Raw genomic sequence first — 7,308 nt, 5'->3', positions numbered from 1 at the left:
CAGTCATGCATATCATGTATAGCATTGTTTTATGAGTGATGTTTTTATGTTATGAGTAGCTTTTATTAGACGTGTTGATATGTATAAGTGTCTTAAATGAAAAGCGCTTATATATATTTCTATCGGATAGTCATGTGTTAAGATGTCATACATTGAACTTGAAAGTACATGGATACATGACTACCCAGGTGCGAGTAATGGCATGTCTATGAGTAGGAAGGTTGACTATTCTTGTTCATCAGGAAAGACTTGTTAGCATGATTGAGTTTAACTCTAGTGCTCTCATGATCTACTGACGTTCAAAGAACAAAGCTGGAATACGATTAGAGATGGTGTTGCGAGTGTTTTGTTGAAGGATGTTATCCTAGTACGGAAGAGTAAGATGCCATGTTCCTTGCTTAAGACCTATGTGTATACGTGATATCTATGATGGAGTGAACGTGTGCACATATGTCTGAGCGACCGATGAAAAGTATTATTATAGAGGGGACTATATGTAGAAACTTCCAAGAAGGGATGACTAGAACTTCTACATATGTTCACAGCTATATAGTATGTTTTAAATGTTTTCTGAATAGTCGGTGTTTGCTGCATTAGCTATTGATAAATTGTGGCTAATATAGTGCTCGCACGACTAAAAATAAAATAAAGGTTGGTTCTTTGTAAAAACTCAGTTAGTCTTATACCACTGAGTTCTTAGTATATTTTATATTGAGGCGGTGAACTCATTCTTTCACCGATGCGGATGTGGATACCACCACAACCGTGTAGATGATATTCCTGTGATTGCAGGTACTCCTGAGGCGGATGATGATCCGGTAGCATACTATTTGGGTTACTACGATTGAAGCCTGTAGCGACAGTCGTAGTGGGATAGGATTTTGGTGTCCTTATTTTGAGTGCTTTTGTATATGGCTTGTGACGTATGTGTCACTTATTATTTTGTATAAGCCATTCTTTTGTAATAGTTATATGTAGTTAAACCTTAAACAGATAGACTTGTGTTATGGCTCACTTTTGTATAGATAACAAGTTTATTTATAATTATGCTTTTCCGCTATGTTTGATGGTATCATGAATTATTCCGCTGTAGATGTAACTCTGTATATCAGGTACATGTTATAGGACATGTGTCTATGTTGGCTGGGCGACACGTAGTCGTGCCACTGCGATGACTCGTTTCACGTTTTGTATAAAAAAAAAAAAAAAAATACAGGTCGTCATAGATCTCGAGTGGCACACACTACAAGCAAAGCCGTAATAGTGACCCATCCTTTCATGGTGTGCCTATCACGAATAACCATTAGATCGAAGACCAAGCAATAAAAGTAAATATCTTTGACCATAGGGTTAAGTCCATATAATGGTAAGCTCATAGTTGTTATCCCGCATAATAAGGTGTACTATGTCATACGATGCAATTATTGTTCATTTATTATAAATAGTATATAACTAGATATTCGTTTGAAGTAGTTATAAACATGTTATAAAAATCAGTAGGTTCATGACATATTCTTTTGAAAAGTAAAGCATGCTCATTTCACTAACATATTGCATGTTGAGAAAAATGTAGTGTATTTGTGACTTGATTTATCAAGTCTTACAGTGGGCCCCACTTGTCTTTTTCAAACCCATACTCATTTGTTATTGCTTGTTATCCACACACGTGTGTGTGTGTGTGTGTCTCTAGAAGGATTAAACTTATTCAAGAAGCTCGGCATATCTTCTTTACGAAGCTTTATTGTTAGTATTTTATGTTGACTACATTCTGGATAACAAAAACACTTTATGTAATGGTTGCAAATTAACAGTAACAGGATGATCGGTTCTTCTTCAGAGTCTTCATGTATTTGAACAGTGTTCATTTCAAAGCATGTGACTGATCACAAGCTTCTAGAATATGTCCATGAAGATTCCTTACAAATTCCAAGCCAAATCAACCGATTCCTGTGCAACCGTCCGGACGCCCCGCAGTGTCTAGCAGATTACGTTGACATCGTCCGGACGACAGAGCAACACCGTCTGGACGCTAGGTCAATCATAAATCTACACTGAGTTAGATTTTAGAAGTCGACACTGTTAAGGAAGTCTCTGCAAGTCGTCCGGACGACGTGACAACACGTCTGGATGCTGTCTAGCATTTCAGAATATTCCAGTGTTCCGTTCGAATACGAAAAGGAGTTATAGCGAAGACCGTCCGGACACTCGGCCAAGTCGTTTGGATGTGGACCTGATAAGGATAGAATTGTTTTGTTTCTGAAAGGCAGTTGCTAAAGACCGTCCGGACGTGGCTAACTTTCGTCCGGACGCTCGATAGCCAGAGTCCGAATTTCAGCAGATTTAGGTTTTCTGTAAGCCTATAAATAGAGGGCCCTAGGCTTGTAAATTGTATGAATTCTGTATCGAATTCCATAGTGCTTAGAGAGGGTGTTTAGGGAGAATCGAAGATCCACTAGCTCTCAAGCCGTTGCTGATGTGTGCTCAACAGTTCTTGTGAAGTCTATCTTAGGGATCAGCCCTAAGGTAAAGGAATCCATTGAAGACCCCTTCAAGTAGGAGACTTGGTTGGGAAGTGTTCACGATGGGCTTCATGTCAGAGTTAAATGTATGACTACTGTATAAGGGTATGTGAGTACGAGTGTCTTGTAACTAGCTTTGTTTTCAGTATAGTGGATTTCCTGGGTTTGGCTGCCCCGGAGTAGTTTTTCTCTTCACAAAGTTTTCACTTCGTTAACAAATATCTTGTCTTCTTTATATTCTGCATTTAAAATATTTTGTTACACACAAACACACACTTGGTTGTTAGAAGTCAATATTTATTTTCATTTATAGAAGAAAAGAAAAAACAGCATATTCGATCCTTTTGAAGAGAGTCGGACGGTGTGTGTGTTTGAGAGAGAGGGATATTCTTTAGAGAAGAAGAGAAGGTCCAATAGCAGTGAAGTGCAGTTTCGGTAGCTCCTTGTGAAAGAGATAAGTCCCTTTTGTTGTCTCATTTGTATTTCTCACTATTTCTCTTGGGTGTTAAGAGATAAAGGAATTGAGAGGAATTTTCTCTTTTGTATTTAGTTCTCATTTGTTGTGTGAGAGTGAGATTTGGGTGTATTGGAGCTTTTGGGTTTGAGTGGTTTCTCTTTGTATTGTACTTTGTACTCCATCCTTTTTATAGTGGATTTCTCCTTGGATTGTCTCCGCCAGTGGATATAGGCTTGTTAAGCCGAACCACTTAAATTTTGGTGTCTCTTGAGTTTGTGTTGTGGTTATTTGGTATTCTATAATTTTTCTGCTTCTTTAGTGATCCTGAAATATTAGTTTTGTCACATTAAACTGGTATCAGAGCTTGGATCTTTATTTTGCAGGATGGCTAATACAAAATTTTAAGTAGAAAAATTTGTTGGTCAGAATCAGTCTATAGCTACTTAAGATGCGGGCTTTGTTACGGCAACAAGGTTTGGCGAAGATTTTGGATGGTGAGGAGCCATCAACATCAATAGAGGAAATGAAGGAACTTGATGAAAAAGCCCACAGTGCAATTTTGTTGTCTCTTTCAAATGGAGTTTTGAGAGAAATCGCCAACGAGGAAACTGCTGCTGAACTTTGGAAGAAGCTGGAGAACCTGTACATGAAGAAGTCTTTCATTAATCAGTTGTATTTGGAGCAATAGTTAAATACCCTCAAGAAGAAGGAAGGTATGTGTGACGTCCCACATTGCCTGGGAATGGATGTGCTTATATGTATAAATGCACCATTTATGACACAACGCGTTTTAAAGCCGTGATGGTTATGAATCTATCAGAACTCCGCAGTTAAGCAAGCCGCTGCGAGAGCAATCCCAGGATGGGTGACCTCCTAGGAAGTCTGATATGGGTAGCCAAAAGCGGACAGTATTGTGTCATTGGGGGTGGATCGTTGAAAATGGTATCAGAGCCATTGCCCAGCCTGAGATGGTGGGAGCATGCACAAACCCATGAGAGTCGCCGGCGGGCACTCGCTGGGATGCCAAGAGTGGGGTGATCCCATGAGGGTCGCCAGCGAGGACGCTGGGTCTTAAGAAGGGGTGATTGTGACGTCCCACATCGCCTGGGAATGGATGTGCTTATATGTATAAATGCACCATTTATGACACAACGCGTTTTAAAGCCGTGATGGTTATGAACCTATTAGAACTCCGCAGTTAAGCGAGCCGCTGCGAGAGCAATCTCAGGATGGGTGACCTCCTGGGAAGTCTGATATGGGGAGCCAAAAGCGGACAGTATTGTGTCATTGGGGGTGGATCGTTACAGTATGCCTCTTTGTGATCATCTGGATGACTTTAATAGAATTATTTTGGATCTGAAAAATATTGATATTAAAGTAGATGATGAGGATCAAGCCTTGATTTTGTTGTGTTCACTACCGGATGTCTTTGATAATTTTGTTAATTCAATGTTGTATGGTAGAGATACCATCTTCTTAGCTGATGTTAAATCTGCTTTAAATTCTATGGAGTTGAGGACAAGATTGAATGGGAAAGGTAGTGATAATCAGGCTGAGGGTTTATTTGTTAAGGGTCGTTCGAAAAATTCCTCTAATTTTAGAGGTCGATCCAGTGAGAGAGACTTGGGAGGCCAATCCAAGTCCAAGAAGAATATTCAGTGTTACTATTGCAAAAAGTATGGACATTATAAATCCGAGTGTCCGAAGCTGAAAATAAAGAAGAAGGTGATAAGATAAGTTCCTCTTCTGTGGCTAGTGTTGTCGAAGGAAATTCTGAGGGTTCAGAATTCGTCCTTGCTGTTACCGATTCTGATGTTCGTTTTAGCTATTAGTGGGTCCTTGATACAGCTTGTACTTTTCATATGTCCCCTAAAAGGGATTGGTTTACTGCCTATGAGTTTGTCAATGGTGGTTTAGTCTTGATGGGAAATGATGTTGCCTGCAAGATTGTTGGTATGGATATAATCAGGATAAGGATGCATCTTGAAAGAATATTCGACATATACTAGATTTGAAGAAAATTCTTATTTCTTTAGGCACTTTGGACTCCCTTGGGTACAAGTATTCCAGTGAAGGTTGTAATGCCCAGTAATTTCAAGCTCTTAAGAAATCATTGATATTGTTGAGGAGACAATATCCACATATTTTTATAAGTAAATCTAAAGTTGTTTTGAAAACTTAAAAGATCAAAACTTAAAAACCCTTAAAAACCTAAAAGTAACATTTAAGCTTTAAACTTTGATTGAACCGAAAACAGGTCAAACAGACTCAGATTTAGTTAATTCAAAGACCGTGGTGTTCACAATAGAAATATCTATCACATGGTAAAATTTTGTGAAAAGTCCACATGTTGACTTTTTTGGATTTGTAGTTGACTATTTAGGTGCCAAGTAGCACTTTTGGTTAAACTTTGACCTTTAAATTTAGGCTTGATAAAAATGTTTTTATGGCTTATAATTACTCAATACAGTATATATATAGTTTATACTTGAATCCTGTGAAGTCAAAATTCAATTTAGTAACAGTTGACTTTTTTATCCAAAACCAGTACTTAAATAACCCAACTGTCGATATTAAACGAAAAACTGTCAAAGAAAAATATCTCCATGCTTCTAGAAACATTTATGTATAAAAAACAAGATTAATGATGAAAGGATAGACTATCTCAAGAGTAATCATGACAAGAAAGAAAAATCAATAAAGCAAGTGTGAACGCAAAAAGTGGTTTAAAGATATTTTGGCTTTATAGACAGAAACTTTGACTTGACCAGAACTAAGTTAAAACGAACTCGAAATGAATCGAACCAAAAAGAGAAAGTGTTTGTCTTAAAGTCCTTTATCTACCCTAAAAATGTCACATCAATCAGAGTAGGTTTGACCATCGATATAATTCTCGGAGCAAGCTGCCCTCCCTTTGGACGAAAATCCTAAAATACAAATTGGTAATAAAGTAAGGACTTGGTTGCAAGATATTATCCAATAAGGTAATTATTTTATTGCATTTTGCACCTCAATACCCCTACTTTCCTTCTATAAATAAGCATGTAAGGCTCTTTGTTTTTCCACACAAATTATAGACAACTTTCATCAAAGCTTGTACTTTAGTTTTCTCTCCCTCTTTCTCTCCTTCTACCACACGGCCACCTTGGTGTTCTTGAAGGTTTTTCTCTCCAAATCAACTTGGTAAGTGATCTTGATGCATGGAGTTACTTCTTGAATATTCCTAAGAAAGTGTTTAATTCATTTCTGCTATATCGAGTCCAAAAACTCAAATGATATAGTTTGAACGTGAAACTTTCAAAGGAATATCTTATGCACTACTTGGCATCTCCTTCTTACTATTTGATTTCATTACTTGTTTTTATGAATTGTTTAAAGACCTAATAAGCTTAAGAGATACAAGAATTAAAGTAAAAAGTAATATAAACTGCTTTTTCATTTTATTGTCCTCATGGCTTCATGAGTTGATCGTATTTATATTTCCTTTTACATTTCATTGTCCTCATGACTGATCTTATGACTTTCATGAGTTGATCGTATTTATATTTCGTATTTAAATTTCATTGTCCTCATGATTGATCTTATGACTTTCATGAGTTGATCGTATTTAAATTTTATTGTCCTCATGACTGATCTTATGACTTCCATGAGTTGATCGTATTTATATTTCGTACTTATATTTCGTTGTCCTCATGACTGATCTATGACTTTCATGAGTGGATCATATTTACTCTTATTGTCCTTATGATATATTTTAATCCTTCAAGTTCATATTTGGTGGTATTGGTCATATAGCCTTGTCATCAAATTATGAACCAAGGTTTTAAGATTATCATAAGTGATCGTCTCAAATATAATGAAGTGATGGATAATAATAAATATAGAGAGTTGAGGGTCTATAACCAATGATTTGTTTGATAGATAATTGATTTATATATTATTGTATGGATGGATTTTTATGCAGAAAAGAAGTCTAAGGACTACACGGGGAAAAGTGTAAGTATGGATGTACTTACTGAGGAATGATTCTATGTTTCATTAGGACTGTGTGGTGTGTGTTTATTGCATGTGGTTGTTCATGCCGTCATAGTTAGAAGCTCCAGCTTCGTATCAAGGTCACGGTCAATATCGTCACTATCCTCAATAAGAAAACCCTTAGGCTTGTTATCCAGGAACTTGTTCAGAAATATTGTAATTAAAGGAACATAGGAGTTTTCCTCTAGGTATTTGACCAAATAGGATCGTCCAGTTCCTATAGAACCTATCACTAAAATACCCCTAGAGGAGGATAGGGCTAAGCGGAGCGAAAAGGGTTTTCCATGAGATGGGAAA

The 7,308-nt window shown here is 37.2% G+C and overlaps 1 pseudogene; it reads right to left on the bottom strand.

The window, feature by feature from the left end:
* Nucleotides 1–7,052: 7,052 nt before the first annotated feature.
* Nucleotides 7,053–7,308, bottom strand: part of LOC133860293 (protein Ycf2-like) — a 4,782-nt pseudogene continuing 4,526 nt past the window's right edge.

This window comes from Alnus glutinosa, chromosome 2 (assembly GCF_958979055.1).
Source record: "Alnus glutinosa chromosome 2, dhAlnGlut1.1, whole genome shotgun sequence".
In the NCBI taxonomy this organism is placed as follows: domain Eukaryota; kingdom Viridiplantae; phylum Streptophyta; class Magnoliopsida; order Fagales; family Betulaceae; genus Alnus; species Alnus glutinosa.
Note: the sequence above shows the minus strand (reverse complement) of the source record. Positions and strands in the feature narration are given on the sequence as shown.